This window comes from Penaeus monodon, chromosome 25 (assembly GCF_015228065.2).
Source record: "Penaeus monodon isolate SGIC_2016 chromosome 25, NSTDA_Pmon_1, whole genome shotgun sequence".
Classification (NCBI taxonomy): Eukaryota; Metazoa; Arthropoda; class Malacostraca; order Decapoda; family Penaeidae; genus Penaeus; species Penaeus monodon.
Genome location: NC_051410.1, coordinates 37,612,388 through 37,612,957, shown reverse-complemented (window position 1 = coordinate 37,612,957; position 570 = coordinate 37,612,388).

Below are 570 nucleotides of genomic sequence, written 5' to 3'. Positions count from 1 at the left end.
CCTCTCTCGGAAAAGTAAAAAAATGACAGTTATCGTTACTTTATATATATTTTTTGTCAAAATATGCTACCTACTGTATCGTAATGAAACAAAAACTTTTTAATGGACGTAAAAATACTAAGCAAATATTAGAATTTCTTGATACAATAGACACAAGTGCAGTAATACCTATTTCTTTGGTTCGTATATTGTACTATAAAATCAATGGTAAAACCTTATCCTTCTAATACACTGCATAAGCGAACTGATAAATTTGGAATATGTTTCTCTTTGAGCACTCAGAAATAAACCAAAAGTTTGCAGTTAATTTCACTTTAAGAATTTACAAATACAAGAAATCCCATGAAATTCAAGTCTAAGTTCTATAATACGAGGAGAAAACATACTCTGAATTCAGGATCAGTTATTTCACCCTCAAAGAACGAAAAAAAAAGGTAATCAAATCAGTTTTTCAAAAAGGGAATCTCAAAGGCCACCTCACATAGATCACGAGAGAGGTCCTCCACAACCGAGAAACCTCTTTCCGCTGCTACACTTGAAGGCACTGAGACATGAAGTTCTAGAGAGACA